This window comes from Balaenoptera physalus (assembly GCF_965194825.1).
Source record: "Balaenoptera physalus genome assembly, chromosome: 6".
Taxonomy (NCBI): Eukaryota; Metazoa; Chordata; class Mammalia; order Artiodactyla; family Balaenopteridae; genus Balaenoptera; species Balaenoptera physalus.
In genome coordinates, this window is record NC_138885.1 from 42071381 (window position 1) to 42087508 (window position 16128).

Genomic DNA, 16128 nt, shown 5'->3' on the forward strand with positions numbered 1-16128 from the left:
ATGAGTGTGCAAGCTCCTATCTGGGAGACACCTGCGAGCTATAGTGAGGCACAGAGAGCGTAAAGACGACATGCACTAGTCTACCTGCTCCGAGAGCACATCCACGTCCATAGCGCCCTAGACATGCCTGCCCCTCCGGCCAAAGCTCCAGGACCAGCAAAGAGGCTGCCCTCGCAGAGAGCCTGGGGGGCGCCTCAGACCGCTGTCTGTGCCCTGCCCTGGGTGGTAGCCTGCCCAGAACCATCTCACAGATTGCCACACTCTCATGGGACCCAGGAACGCAAGCCCTGCTGGCCACAGAAGGAGTGGCCCCCGGGCAGCCGCTGCAAAGATGGGGCACCAGATGTGCATAGAAGCTCCAATCAGGGATCCCGGCCCCTGGAGGCGGTGGAAGGAGAATGGAGATGGCGGCCGCCAGGCTCCGCGGGAGAGCGCCAGCAGGCCCCCAAATGCCTGTCAGATCGGATGGCTGCCCCCAGCCAACACTCCAAACAAGCAAATGGGCCTCTCCCCCACCAGGTTCGGGCACCCTGGATCCACGCTTTGCCCTGGGCCTTGGGGCTGGTGAGTCCCAGCAGGCGAGCCCTTTAAGAGCCCACGTCCCTATAGCCTCGTGGGGCTTGTGGACAGAGCCCTGTTGGTGTTCAAAGCTAGATGTTTTGGAGGCCCGTCTCTCTCAGGTGCAGGTGTTAAAAGTGAGGGAGGCTCCTCAGTCACCAGCGGCGGGTCTCCACACAGGGGCGGGGGAGGTGGGCGTGGGGAGGTGGGCGTGGTGAGGTTTACCGCGAGACTGTGTCCCCGCCTCTCTTACCCGCTCCGATGCAGACCTTCTCTCTCTCTCTCTCCGGATGCTAGGAGCGGCTCGGGCAGTTTTTAGGTTTTCTCTGAGGAAGTTGTTCCATATGTAGCTGGAGACTTGGTGGTGTGCCTGTGGGAGGAGGTAAGTTCAGGGTCCTCTTAGGTTGCCATCTTTTTTTTTTTTTTGGCTGCGCCATGCGGCTTATGGGATTTTAGTGCCCCCACCAGGGATAGAACCCGGGTCCTGGGCTGTGAGAGCACAGAGTCCTGACCACTAGGCCACCAGGGAATTCCCTTAGGTCGCCATCTTGAACCAGAAACTTTGGCTTATGGCTTCTTTCTCTCTTGTTTTAATCTTAGTGAGGACCTCCCAGAGGTCTAATTCACTGTGTATATGTTATCCTCCAGTACTTCCATATTGTATTGTAATTAATTGTGTACCTATCTTTCTTCCCCACTAGACTGTGAACACATGAAAAGCAGTGTTGGAACCTCACCCATCTTTGTATCCCCAGAACATAGCTTTATGCCAAGTTCCTAAAAAAAGAGTAGTAAATATTGGCTTAATGACTGGTTAAACACATTTCCATTTATTGTTTTAATCAAAACCACATCATCTGTAAGTAATAATGATTATCAAAATGCACTGGGTAACTCAAATATGCATCACAGCCCTTATAAACATTTGGTTGTCAAAAGAAAAAAAATTAAACACATCTTCTGCTCTCAAAACAAACCATTACTTTACAGTGTCCCAATATTTGGGGCTGCCTTTGGTTTGTATTACTTAATTTTATTCAGTAAATTAATGGATATATTTGTGACAATGATTCATTTTAGTACATAATATTTTTTAAGCCACTTATGTTGTGTTTCCCATATGTCAGGCACCGATCTGAGTATTTTATTAGTTGACTCCTCATAACAATCCTACGAAGAAGGCACTACTATGATTATCCCTGTTTCACAGAGAGCAATTCAGCAACTTGCCCAAGGTCACATCCCTTGGAGTGGAGGTACCAGCATCTAAATGTCTGCAATCTGGACCTCAGATCTATATTCTTTTTTTTTTTTTTTTATGGGGAGTGATTTTGTTCTCTTTCATAATAAAACTATTTATTCAGTGTTAAATTCCTAAATTTCTAAATATTCCTGAAATCATAGTGAAGTATTCAGGCTCCTACACCTATAGGTAGAATTACCATGAAAGCAACAGCTACAAGCGCTGACTATCGCAGCTGTGTTTTATTAGTGATTGGATACCCAGAGCAAGATTGACGGTGGGTGCAATTTTCTACAATGGAAAGCAACTCCTGCAATGTTCTGAATAAAATAACACATAGAATACTTTCCTCCTTCAATTTGTACTTCCTAGAAACTGCCTTCCTAGAAAGTTCATTAAAACCATGCAAAAAAATACTTTGTGTTTTTATATAGAACAGAATGAGGTCCTAGATTCAGGAAACTATGAAAGGGCTTTTCACATTCCTCAACACCTTGGAGTACCCTCACCAACCTGTGGGACCTGGGACTGTCTTTCATTACACAGGAATGTAGTACCTGCACGTAAGTGCCCGTGGGATTCCCTCATTCATTCATTTTTTTTTTTTTTTCTGGTGGGGGATGTCGATAGTGGGTGTGGCTGTGCATGTATGGGGGCAAATCTGTGTACCTTCCCTCAATTTTGCTGTGAACCTAAAACTGCTCTAAAAACAATATAGTCTTTAAAAGAGAAATCAGCAAGGAGGGTGGTGGTGTGAGAAGCTCTGGATGGAAGAAGCACATGTGCAGTATAGGTGCATCTGTCCCCAGAGCAGGGAGAGTTCAGGTTTGATCAGAGCCAGGGCCACGGGGGATGGAAGATGTGAGATGGCCTCATCGCAGTCATGCGTCACTCACCTTATTGGTTTTAGGGAGGAGCTCTTCTGCCGTCTTAACACCCAATGTTCCCAACCGCCATCACTTACCGAAATATATATCTTCTATGTAGAATTTTCTCCAAAGATTACTTCTTCCTAAGTTACAGATAATTTAATTGATGTTACCTGGTTAACATGATAACTCTTGTACCTTAACAAGGAGCAGATCTATATTCTTCAACATCACACTATCATTTCTCTGTTTCATGGGGTCTGTATTTCAGTTGTAATTCACGGAGCTCCAGGTTTTCTCCTAATATTTTTTGAGAATCCTTTCCACACAGGAGCTTCCCTTCCCCCTCCTTTTGTGGACATTTAAAAAATAAGGTTCATTGACATATAATTTACAGTTAGTAAAATTTACCCTGTCTCAGTATTCATTTCAATGAGTTTTGACACATGTATACAGTTGTGTAACCACTGCCACAAACAAGATATGAAACATTTCCATCATCACACAAAATTTCCTCAAGTCCCTTTGCAGTCAGTCCCCAATCCCATCCTCATTCCTTGAAAACCACTGATCTGATCTGTCCCTATAGTTTGCCTTTTCCAGAATATCTTGTTAATGTAATTAATATTTCCTTTCCCTATTAATAGCCTTGGCACCCTTGCTGAAAATGATTTGACCATATATGTGAGGATTATTTCTGGGTTCTCTATTCTATTCCATTGGTCTATACGTCTGTCTATATATGCCAGTACCATATTGTGTTGATTACACGTAGTAGTTTTGTAGTAAGCTTTGAAATCAGGAAGTGTGGCACCTCCAACTTTGTTCTTTTTCAAAATCGTTTTGGCTATTTGAGGTCCCTTGAGATTCTATATGACTATTAAGATGGATTTTTCTATCTCTGGAAGAAAACGTCATGGGAATTTCAGTAGGGGTTGCTTGGAATGTATAGATTGCTCTGGGTAGTATTGACATCTTAACAATATTAAGTCTTCTAATCTAAAAAACAGAATGTCTTTTTTTTTTAATTGGTGTCTTTAATTCTTTAAGCAGCATTTTGTAGTTTTAAGAGTCTTTTGCTTCGTGCTTTCTTGTTTATTCCTAAGTATTTTTTGATACTATTGTAAATGGAAATGTTTTTTCAATTTCCTTCTCATAGTATTCATTATTTGTGTAAAGTGCAACTAATTTTTGTGTATTGTTTTGTATCATGCAACTTTGCTGAATTCATTTATTAGCTCTAATTTGTGTGTGTGTGTGTGTGTGTGTGTATATAATCTTTACAGCTTTTTAAACATATAAGATCATGTCATCTGTGAGGAGAGATAATTTTACTTCTTTCTATTTTGAAAGTCTTTTATTTTTTTTCTTGACTAATTTTTCTGGCTAGCACTACATTGAATAGAAGTGTTGAAAGCAAGCATCCTTGTCTTGTTCCTGCCCTTAAAGGAAAAGTTTTCAGTATTTAAGAATGCACTTATAATCTTAGATGTTTTGTCCTAACCCTCTTATATATCCCCCCACTCTCTGCCAAAGATTAAAGAGTCCATCTGTCCCATCTCTCCTCAGAAAGGCTTGTCACCATTTGGAGTTCAGTTCTCCTGGTTACTCTACAGCCTCAAAAAACATAATAATTTTGTAGATTATTTGACGTTTTCTCCTTGGTAGATGATGAGGAACACTCTTTTGAAGCTTTCTATACCTTACTTGGAAGTAGAATCCCCTCTTTTTTTCCTGTTTTATCCTGAAAATTATCCAAATTGTAGTTGATTTAATTTTAGACTCAAACATGTCCGTGGGGTTAGCAGCATATCAAGGGTTGGCAGAAACATACTTTCCTGGCTTCATTATTCTAATTCATTCAACATTCAATCAGAGTTATTTTCTCTCCTCTTCTGAGCCTTGTTCTTTTAAAACTAATCTCAACCCAAAATAAACTTGAGATAGAGGTAATGTAGAAATTATATTTTTGTTTGCCCTCTCTGCCTAATTCTAATTATTTCCCTGATAGAAAATACACAGTTTTCCCTTATTAGGTTATAAATGAGATATAGACTGTAGTGAAATGGTCTTTTGGCTCTATATCTTATAATAGAAAAACAATTGAGTTGAAAATAATTTAAACAGTTTTTGAACTCTTTATTTTTTTATTAGGAAGAACATCAGAAATAGCACTAGAAGTTTAGTATAAGATTAGTAGCTAAATAATTTACTAATTTTTGGAAACATGAGTACATGTTTCAATATAAAATTAAAATTATTGTATACATAGTTCCATGTGACTTCTTGTGTGCCTCAGGGTTTTCAATTGCTTTGACACAATTATGATTCACTCACTTGCTCTAACTAAATTCAAGCACATACAGTGTAAACATCCTCTGGACAGCTAATTTAATAAGGAGTTTCAAGTTTTTTAAGACAGAACAACTATGAGGATATCACTTGGCTTACTGTGAACACTATATATATATGTAGATATGTAGTACCCTATGGACATTATCATAGACAATAAGTAAACAAGTCACACAGAGATTAAAGCAAGGAGTTGTTTAGACCTACAGGGTTAAAGTGAAAAATCTTTCTTTTCCTTTATTATATTCTAAATTAATTAATTTTTATTTTGTTACCTAAACTTATCTCTCCCCTTAAACAGTAAAGTAAAACAAAAGTCACAATCAATTCAGTTTTACTCTATGAGTCATTTTTTATTCAGCAAAGAGTTCCTGAGCATCTATTTTGTGTGAGTCAGCACTCTGTTAGATATTGGGGATTTAACTATGAACAAGGCATTGTAGTGCCTGACTCCCAAACTTCATTTAGAGTAAAAATAAACGAGAAATTAATATGAATTTAAATGGTTATTGAATCAGAAGAGGGGGGAAAGGATTTTGTAAGTGACAACATGGTAATTCAATTTATTCTAGGGATTTTGGAAAAATCATGTTAGTGTTTGACAAGTTGCAGACTTGCTGTTCTGAATGTTTACAACAGTGCACATCACATGGGAAACACACAAAAATATTTATAGAATGAAAATGCAAAGCTATTGATTTGCTGGAGGTCAACTGACCTAAAAGTTTTGTTCAGTCATTAAATAGGATGGTTTTGCTGCAACATTTACCTTCATTTAGTAAATATGACCTAGTTCCTAGACTGCAGAACAAGTCAAATGAGGATTCTTTTTAGGCATCTTTCCCAGCATTACATTTGAGGTAGAGGGGCCACTGGGAATCTTGCAAGGCATGCATGAAGAGTGAAAAGTTCCAGAGTAAGTACTTTGACCTCTGCACTCTCTTTCAACAAGTCTTATAACAAAACAAAATTACTTAGAATCAGAAGGTAACCATTGACATGTAGTAGGAAATCCATGGTGTCTGTAACTATAGCATAACAAAGAACTAGAGAACCCAAAATATGATTACAATAATAAAATCTAGACTTTCTATATAAGACATACATCATTTAGGGGACTGATTTTCAAAATATGGCCCATGAATCACCGATAGTCTTAGAAATCACAACATGAGGTTCCCAGCCGGCTTATTGTGTTCAGAAGAAAATAAAAATCAATAATTGTTTTGATTTACGTACGTTTTATAAATTTGAAAAGCAAGATTGGTTTTCATTTTCATGGAAACTTCTATATTTTTAAATAATTATTTTAATCTTAATATTTCTCATGAGCTAGTCAGTGTGTCTCAACTAACATTCAAGTAATAGAAAAAATTTCCTTAACATTTTATTTGTTGTAGTTTTAAATTTGCATTTTCTGTTACTCTTATTGTGCTTCATTGTATCTGCAATTCATTAAAATAGATCAAGAATTTAAAAATGGTTCATTAAGGCAAATAGTAATTAATTTAATAAATATCTGAAAGATGAATTTTATTAGAAAGCTGATCAGTTTGCTCCTCCTTGACTTTAAGACCAATGTGTCACCAATTACAAATTCATATAATAGTGACAGAAAGTCATAGACGATTTTGCAGTGTTTTGAATAAAGTACAGGGACATCTCTAATAATTCAAACTATTTTAGAAAATAGGCACCAAGTAAAAAATTTCATTGAATTGATTATCTTCACCTCACAAGAAAAAAAAAAAATCACACAACTAGAAAGATATCAGCCAACATTATCAATGAGATGTGAAAATTTACTCTAAAACTGAGAAAGCAAACCAAACCATCATTAATTTTTTAATCAGATTATTATATTAGACACTGCATGATATCAATGTGTTTTAATAGAGATTACCAATTAAATTCAACTATTTGTTTTAGCAATTTGCTTTGTAGTGGAATAAATTTTCTGATGTTCAGTCTGTGTATGAGGAGAAAGGCTCAACTACTTTTTGTGCTGTACATCAGACAACCATTCTACAAGAGAAATAATAATTTAGTTTACTTTCTGAGCTGTTACATAGACTGGGAAAGGTGTTGGGTTCATTACTGAAGGAATAGCAGCTATGTACATACCTGAATATCAATCCACATTCTGTTTTTGCTTAATTTTTAATGTATTGAGATGAAATTCATATAACATAAAATTAACCATTTAATAGTGAAAAACTGAGCAGCATTTGATACTTTCAGAATGTTGTACATACACCATTTCTATCTAGTTTCAAAACATTTCTCTTACTCTAAATAAAGTCCTTCACCCATTAAGCAATCACATGCCCCCCCCAAACCCCTATAACTGATCAATCTGTTCTCTGTTTCTATGAATTTATCAATTCTGAACATAATATAACTGGAATCATATGATATGTGACCTTTTGTGTTTGGCTTTTTTCATTTAGCAAAATATTTTGGAGGTTCATTCATGTTGCAGTTCATTCCATTTTATGGACAAATAAATTTCCAATGTATGTACCACATTCGTTTATCCATTTATCCATTGACAGACATTTGGACTATTGTAAATAGTGCCACTCTGAACATGCATGTACATGTTTGAGTACCTGTTTTCAATTCTTTTGTGTAAACACTCAGGAGTGAAATTGAAGTGGAATTGTGGGGTCATATGGTGATTCTATGTTTAATTTTTTGAGGATCTGCCAAACTGTTTTCCACAGTAGCTGAACCATTTGGCATTTCCACTAGCAATGTGTGAGAGTTCCATTGCTCATTTTATATTTTTAATATAGCTACCCTTGTATGTGTGAAGTGGTATCTAATTGTATTTTGATTTGCATTTTACTAATGCTTGATCAGCTGAGCATCTTTTCATGTGTTTTTGAGAGATTTGTATATCTTCTTTGGGGAAATGTCTGTTCAATCTGTTGCCTGTTTTTTAATTGATATGTCTTTTTTGTTGTTGAGTTGGAGGAGTTCTTTTTATATTCTGGATTATAAACTATTATCAGATATATAATTTGCAAATATTTTCTCCCATTCTGTAGGCTGAATGAGTTCTGAGTTAGGCAAAAGAGAGAAAAGTGCTTTGCATTAATCCTTCAGGTAGCCCCCAAACAAGTTAGAACCAATCTATACAATAATTTCCAAATAAAGCCTGTTCTGCTCCCTTTGGAACCAGGGACAAGGGCACCTTAGTCTAAGTGGGCCTTCCTTCAGTTAATGTTGCATAACACCTGACATATGATAGGTAATAGATAAACATTTTAATTGAATTAGCTTAATGTATCACTGCTAACTATCAATTTTTCTTGACAACCTGTACTTCACCTAATCTCTACATCCCTAACCAAAGGCACGGTTATTTTGAGCTTAAACTACTACAATTTTTTTTTATAACTGGAAACTTGACCCACTAGATCCATTCACCACACAACTGTTAAAATGATTCTTTTTTATAACACAGCTCTGATCTTTTTTCAAACAACTGAGTATGTTTCCCTATCTCCTAGTATAAAGTACAACACTCTCAACATTCTCAAAATGATCTTACAAGACACCTGAATTATCTCACCTAACCTTCCTCTTTATTTCCAGGTTTTTGCCAAAATAACTCACAAAAGCCAAGGTACACTGGGCTTCATTCACTTCTGGAAATTGCCAAGCTTTTTGTGGTTTCACCAGAACCACACTACAGTATATATAGCCATGCAAGTTAGTGTACTGCATAACTCTGGGAAGAGTACCAGGTAAATAGAACTTCCGCAGCCAATACCTACCTGCATCCTTGCCTTAGAGTTGTGTGTGTGGAGATGATGACCTACCATATGTTATATTCTCTATATGATATTTCCATGCACCCTTCTCCCTTTATTTAAGTGTCTGCACTTATTCTTCAATTCTCAGCTTAAGTGTGACTCACTCGGGTGCTTAATAAGATTCTTTTGAATAAATGAACCAACAATCATATATATAGAGTTTTCCAGTTAATAAAACTCTTGTCATAGACACAATTTAGTTAGCTCTTCTCAACAATTTTATGTGATTATTTACGATTTTAATTTTATCCTTATTTATGAATGAGAAATTGAAGTTCAATAAGTTTGTGGTATCCCACATCACTGACAGTAGGTAAAGGTACAGAACACATAATCATTAAGTGTTCCAATTTTAAATGGTTAGTTTTTTCCCACCAAACCAAGATGCTTTTTGCTTGGTTATATGTAATATTATTCCACAGTAGCATTCTTTGTAAGATTATTGTTTCCCAAAAAGAATTATGTGTTTCTTGAGAATGTGCATCATGCCATCTTTTAATTTAGTGATAGTAATTATATTTAATGTTTTAACATTAGTAATACCATTATGTAATAACTTAGAAAACAATTCAAAACAAGAAATCTCTTCTATCAATATTTTTGATTGTTTCATTTAAAAACATTGACCACAGTAGTCAATCTAATGTGATGAACTTTGTAATGATAAAGTAATATAGGATACACAAAAAATAATTTCTTGAAAACACTATAGAAATGTACTACATATTTTTAGTAGTCAGGCAAGTTTTAAACACATAACCAATGCAAATAAGTTAATCAAGTTTTAATGACACAGCCGAAGCTTTTTGTTCACATCATATGTTGTATGAGTTGTCTTCTGACGGGACCATGGGACATTATTGAGAACACCAGCTTATTTGTTGTATATGAACTCAATTCACATGAAATTAACGCCAAAGTGTAATTCCACCAATTTTAAGAGTGTATTTTGTGTTTGTTAGTAGTGGTTAATAGATTATTTATATATAAAATACTAATGTAAAACATTGAAATTCTGAAAATACATGACCATTAAAGAAAACTGAGTCCCTTTTCATGAAGGCCCTAAACTTGTTACATCAGTAATTGAACCACTAGATCTAGTGTTTTCAGCAAAACTGGATTTTCCACCTTATATTTAGGTTATTGGTTTTCAGGAATTTGCGCTGTGAGGTATGCAAAGAATTCAACAAGTTGCAGTCTCTGCTGGTCATCCAACTTTCATGTTTAGAATTCATTTAGAGAGGTTAGTCTTTCTCTGTGTAAACATAGCAATATTGTCATGGTATTCATGCACCTTAGTACAGGCACCCTGAAGTTGTTCCCTTGGTTTCTTTGCGTCTAAGCTTTCCGCTGATTTCTCTCCTGAAACAACAATGTTCTAATTGATTCCACTATTCATATCACTGCTGACTTCTTATCTCTTCATTATGAACATGAAAAATAAAAATAAAAAAGCACATCAAATTGCTTGTCATCTATTTTAGTTCTGCCAAGAACAAATGCTTTATTTTGATGGAACAGCATAAAGTATCTGTGGTAGAAATACTTAAAACCAAAATGCAGTGGTTTAACATAAAGTTTTCAGATATTTAATCAAACATCTAGATTAAAAAAATATATTCTCACTGACTAACAAAGACAAGATTCTTATTACCTATCCTTGAGGAAATGGAATATTTGAGAAAATTATATGGTGTGTTTCACTATTGTACCTGTCACACACTTTTAATTAAAAATGTATTGATGCATGACTAAACTGTGAAAAACAGACCCATTTTAGTTCAATTGCAGTAATGTACACATAACCCAGTGGAGTCAGCCCATGTAATTATAACAGCAAGACAGCTCAGGCACGGTGAGCCTCTCACACCTCAATCTCAAAGCAGATGTAGATGCTGGGTGCCAAATATCACAAATCTTTGTGGACTCAGCATCAGTGAATTTACTAATCTAGTCTAAATACCTGTAATGAAGCCATTTTGCTAATCTATGGTAAATCAAATATGTATAGAAATGAATGCTGAATAATGAGTAACTTTCCTTTTATTCCCCCCTAGTATTGCATGTCAGAATTCACTAAACCCATCCACTGTGACTACCTGTAATGTCAGTGGCTGAAACTAAGTGCAACATTTGCATATTTCAAATAGTGGTAGATGCTTGGTACCCTGTGTTTGGAAACTGGAACTAAAATATTCTTTTTATGTTAACTGATTTTTTTTTTTTTTTTTAGTAATTTTACCCATAAAAACATAACACAATCAAGCTGAAGAAATGGAAATCAGAGACTAATGTTTGACGTACTAACCTTCATCGAACAGTTTTGAAATAGTCACAAAGGGTAAGATGCTTTAGAAATCTCTGAAATCATAACCCAGTAAAGAAAACCATAAAATAAAAAATCATACCAGTTTGATAGTTCTTTTCATTTTTAAGTCAAATCCAACAGTTGCATTTTTAATAATGGAGTAACACAATTAATTAGGCCAATAATCACTAATTTATAATTCTCTATGAGAATCCACTATCCATGTGTTACACTGAACAGTGGGAAAAAGCGGAAAACACTTTATATAGTTCTTTAGAGGAGAGGCTTCACGTTAGGTGCTTCCACAGATGGTATCTCAGTTAATCCTAAGGACACTTTTGAGAAGTAGGAATTGTTTTACTGATGAGATAACTGCCACTATAATAGATGAACTGAATTTTTTACCACACCTGGTGAGTGACAGATTCAAACTTCTTATCCTCTCAAAACAAAATCTGGTTTCTTCCTCACCATTGTGATTAATTGGTGTTCCTACACTCAAGTAAATTAACAGTTAAAAAAGGGGAGCTGTCTTTAAGAAAGCCCACTAACTTATGTGACCCTAATATACTCCATGTGTTTGCATACTTCACCTTATTTTATTATCTTAAGGTTTTAGAGTTAACTATGCAATCTTCATCTTCAAATAAGGAAATGGACTAAAAGAGATTATCTTGTCATCCAGAACTACTAATATGGGAGGCTTATTTCAAATTCAGGTCTCCCCAGTTCTCAAAGTCCTGTTTTTTTCTGGAATTAATATATAGAAATGGCTTAAGTGGGAGATAAATATGAGCATCCTACCATTCTGATTTTGGGAATTAAAGTTTAGGTTGAATTACCTAGACTTGGACAACTAATTGAAGGTTTTTAGGTTGGAGAATAATATTCACTGACATCTCACTATAAAGAATCAAGGTAATTATAGGCATATATCTGGCAGCAACATAAAACTGGATTTAAAAAGGGAGAGAATTGGCATGGGGTAATGAAGTAAAAACTTCTGATGGCCCGAGAAATTGTGCAGTGGAGAAGTGAAAGCTGGGGTGGGGGTGATTGTCAAGGAGGTAGAACTGATTGGATCATTCTGACCCATTTAATGGCTGAACAATATTTCAAACCTCGTTGAAAAGACACTGAGACAAAAATATGGCACCAAGAAGGAAAAGCAGGAATGGGAAAATAAAATAAAACATCAATTTTGAGCATAATGAATTTGAGTCCTTATCTTGTGTGGGAACATAGGATTTCGTTAATGAAAGGTCAGAGCAAGATATAATGATCAATGAGTATGAATCAATTTGTATGAATCTGAGAGCCCAACCTGTTGTTTGATAAGAAATGGGAAAGATAGATGTGGACTTAGCTTTGGGGAAAATCTCTTTTTATTGGAAGGAAGAACAGTTCCATGAGTGTTCATAATCTTGGTGGAGAATCAAGAAAGGCAACATCAAGAATATCAAGAGATGAGAAAGTTTCATTTCAAACAAGCAATGATAGAGCACTCAATTTATGCCAGGTTATAGTCTTATCTCAAGGAACCAGGAATTACAAGGGAACTTCTATATTCTCTTCCACAAAAACATATAGTTTGATGGCAGTGAAAAAAACACATAAATTGATGGGATAGTGTAACATAGACTTCTTGAAATGTTGCGTTTTTGAAGGGAGCAACTGGAAGTGCCTCCTCTTTCATGCCCTCAGACTTCCAACATGATAGTTTCCCCTGGTATCACAGATACCAAATGCTCTGTCTACATCTCCTTCATTAAAATCATTCGTTCGTTCATTCATTTGCTTATAGATTTGTTAATTAAGCATATACTTTCTGGTAAAGTACATGCTAGATACTGTGTAGAATCATAAAAAAAAAAAATAAAGAGAGAGAGAAAACGCTTGGCCTCAGGGAGGATTAAAATAACTCTTTCTCATAAATGTGTGCCGTGGAAGAACAGGATGGCAGATCCATGGTACTTTATAATCTAATGACATAAAACTGCTGTGGGAGACCCAAACCAAAGAACCAGTGATTTTGAAGATGTTGCTATATTTCTCATTTCTTTTTACAGTGAGACTGCAGTCAAGCTCAGTAGGGTCTTATTTTTCCTCTGATTCTGCCAAGACTATTTCTGTAGCTGTGGTTTCACTGTTTGGGGACAATGGAGATTTTATTCATTCAGTCATTCACATGTAATATGCTACAACTTGTCCTTAAACTCTGTGCCCTCCATCTAAGAGTCTGCTCACTTTTATGGAAGGCAGGATAAAAGAGTGAGATTATTCATTCCTCTAGTAATAGGATTTATTGAACAGATTAAGCAGCCATTTACTTATTCATTTCCCTGAACTCAGGGCTCCTGGAAGAATTAAAAGTTTTTTTTTTTTTTCAAGGAGAAAGAGTAAAACACTTGGCTTTATCCTGAAAGCATACTCATGAATCTCTAGATAATGTAATAGAAGAGATATGAGTAAAAATTTCCAAACTGATACTATTTTGGTTATTATACTCACTGGTTTTTGTAGTCTCCCTTAGAAACAATTACTTTGGAAGAGGTTTTATCAACAAATTGCAACTTCAAACTAACATCATCACAGTAATCAGGTTCTTCATCTGGAGAATTCGGATCATTGTGGGTTTCTTAGAGCGCCAGTGGAATTAAAGGATGGGGCTGCCCCTTTGCCAAAGTGAATTGCCTCTCTAAGGACACGTGGAACCACTTTGGTTTGTAACTCCTGTGACCACTATTATTCATTTTCACTTATACAAATTATTCAGTAAAAGGGAGACAGCATGTATGAATAGTGAACTTTCAACGTAGTGTGCTGGAAGAGATTTATTGCTAGGAAAAGTTGAGTTCTAGGAATGCTGAGAGCCACAGGGCAATGCAGATGCAGGCAGAAGGATTCAATCACAGTTTCAGGTGCCTTCCTTCACAAAGCTGTTGATGACTGGGGCATCCCCATAGAAGCCATCTGTTCAATATCTTGAGAGAACATGTGGCATTCAGAGGGACATGCTTAAGATAGGAAGTGTTGTTGAGCAACCCCTTTCCTCCTTACTATTTCATCCATTTCTCATTGATACTGTTTCAAAAACTGCAGGTTCAAAAAAAAAAAAAACTGCAGGTTCACTTGGCCTCCCCAACCAATTTTCAACATGCCAGCATTTTGGAAACATTCATAGATCTCTAAACCCACCTATAGGTAGTTTTGCTCTAATGTAGATCCAAAAAAACTCTTAAGCAGTGTTCCTAAAGTCTCATGCAAATAATTACACACTACTATATATAAAATAGATAACTAACAAGGACCTACTGTATAGCACAGGGAACTCTACTGGATACCCTGTAATGACCTGTATGGAAAAAGAATCTAAAAACGAGTGGATATATGTATATGTATAACTGATTCACTTTGCTGTACAGCAGAAACTAATACAACATTGTAAATCAACTATACTCCAATTAAAAATTTTAAAAAATAATTAACAGAATCCAACGAGTTGTTTGGCATGTCTTTAATCTAATGTTCAGGTTGTGTTTCATTGAAAAAAGTATTTAAAAATACAGAAAACCTTACCTGGATCAACATAAAGCTCATTATGCATATCTGTTACAAAAAGATGTTAGGAAGCATGCTTCTTGAGTTCTGCTTCCCAAGGTATTAAATTCCTAATGTTGCTCTAGTGGAAAGCGAAATATAAACTTCATCAGCTTCTTCATTTAGGAATCATGAATCAAAAGAATAAAAGACTTAGAGCAATTTTTAACTATGAATAAAAACTAGAAACACACATATAAAGATATAATACACATAATGTAGTATAGTTATATGATTATAGTTCTACAATTACAATAAATGTGCATGCTAATACATATTATATGTAAACATATATAATGTAAATATATAGTATATAATTGCTATTAGGTTTACTTGTCATATTGAAGTTCAGCTTATTTAATCATATTCAGTGGTCATGAAATGTGTAGTATAATTTTAAATACCTGCTGATTTGTATTTCTTAGGACAAACTTTATTACTATCTCATGCAAAGCATGGCTTTTTGTCTGGTTTCTCATGAATTTTTTTTTTTTTTTAATAAAGCTCCTTTCCTTTTTTTAAAAAATATTTATTTAGTTAGTTTTGGCTGCGTTGGGTCTTTGTTGCTGCACGCGGGCTTTCTCTAGTTGCAGCAAGCTGTGGCTACTCTTCATTGTGGTGCATAGGCTTCTCATTGTGGTGGCTTCTCTTGTTGTGGAGCACAGGCTCTAGGTGCGTGGGCTTCAGTAGTTGTGGCTCGCGGGCTCTAGAGCACAGGCTCAGTAGTTGCAGTGCATGGGCTTAGTTGCTCCGCGGCATGTGGGATCTTCCCAGACCAGGGATCGAACCCGTGTCCCCTGCATTGGCAAGCAGATTCTTAACCACTGCACCATCAGGGAAGTCCTCATGAATTCTTAAGCTGTATTTACAGAATATTTATCCTGATACTTTTCACTTATCTTCAACAGATCAGAAGGCTTTATTGCAATCCCTTGAGAAAATTTTCATGTTTCCTTCACTAAACATAGTAAATGGATTCATTCTGCTTAAAAAAAAAAAAAAAAGCTGTCAACTTTATCAATGAACCTTAAATTTATAAGATGATTTTCCCTATTTTTGTTGGTGTGAGTCAAAAACAAACCATTTGAGACAGTTCTCCAATTACTCATTTAGAACAAACTCAAAAAATACAGTGTGAGCAACTTATTATTGAATTTCTTTAGTTTAAGGCAATCTCTGAGTATGCATCCAATACTTTCCTGGCCATCTTTGCCTATTATTTGCTCAAGCAGTGGTGAATTGGAAGCATGGTCTTTTGATATGTAAATATAATCACTCTTTTTCTTAGAGTATAAACTTTACAAAGAGGCTATGAATATACACTGTCAGGATTTATCACCTACAACCAAGTACCAAATAGAGCTAAGCCTT